Below are 830 nucleotides of genomic sequence, written 5' to 3' on the forward strand. Positions count from 1 at the left end.
AAATAGGAAAAAAATGGGTTCCGAACAGAAGTTGACCAACATTTATTGTCTCCAAATTGTGTTTTTTTTAAATCAAAAAGACTCTTGCAGTTTGCTTTCTGTGTGTATAACGGTGTTTGCACACTTTTAACAACCGCCAACTCAACACCCTACTAGACAGGGTTTCTCAACCTTGATAATTTTTAAGACACGTGGACTTCAACTCCCAGAATTCCCCAGCCAGCATGCGTTAAGATGGGCGGACTTCAACTCCCAGAATTTGATGCTGGCTGGGGAATTCTGGGAGTTGAAGTCCACCTGTCTTAAAGTTGCAAAAGTCGAGGAACGCAGTTTCCACAGCACTGTGAGTAACGAACAGGTACAAAATCCAGCTATTATTCATATATGCAGATTCTTTTTTTAACGAGCAATATTGATTAATTAGATTAATAGATTAATATTTTTTTCATCAATGGAGCAACTGATAGAAGATTGCCAGGCCCTGAACCAGGGATTTCCCCACTCCGTTGCGAATTCTGTACTTATACATGCCTGGAATCTAAGAGCCAGAAGGGAGCCAGGGGTCATCTAGTCCAACCCCTGCCCTGGTTGCAGGACCCGACTGCCGTCTCTCTCCCCGATGCATGGCGAAGCTTTGAAAGCTGCCGAGGGCCGTCAGCTCGGACGGTTTGAAGCCGTCTTTCTCAACCTTTGCACCTTTTCAGACTCCCAGAATTCCATGCTGGCTGGGGAATTCTGGGAGTCGAAGTCCGCACAGCTTCAAAGGGCTACGGTGGAGAAGCGCTTCTTTAAAGCAGTGTTTCCCAACCTTTCTGGATTGGCGGCCTGGA

This window comes from Protobothrops mucrosquamatus, unplaced genomic scaffold (genome assembly GCF_001527695.2).
Source record: "Protobothrops mucrosquamatus isolate PMUCROS unplaced genomic scaffold, P.Mucros_1.0 scaffold4136, whole genome shotgun sequence".
Taxonomy (NCBI): domain Eukaryota; kingdom Metazoa; phylum Chordata; class Lepidosauria; order Squamata; family Viperidae; genus Protobothrops; species Protobothrops mucrosquamatus.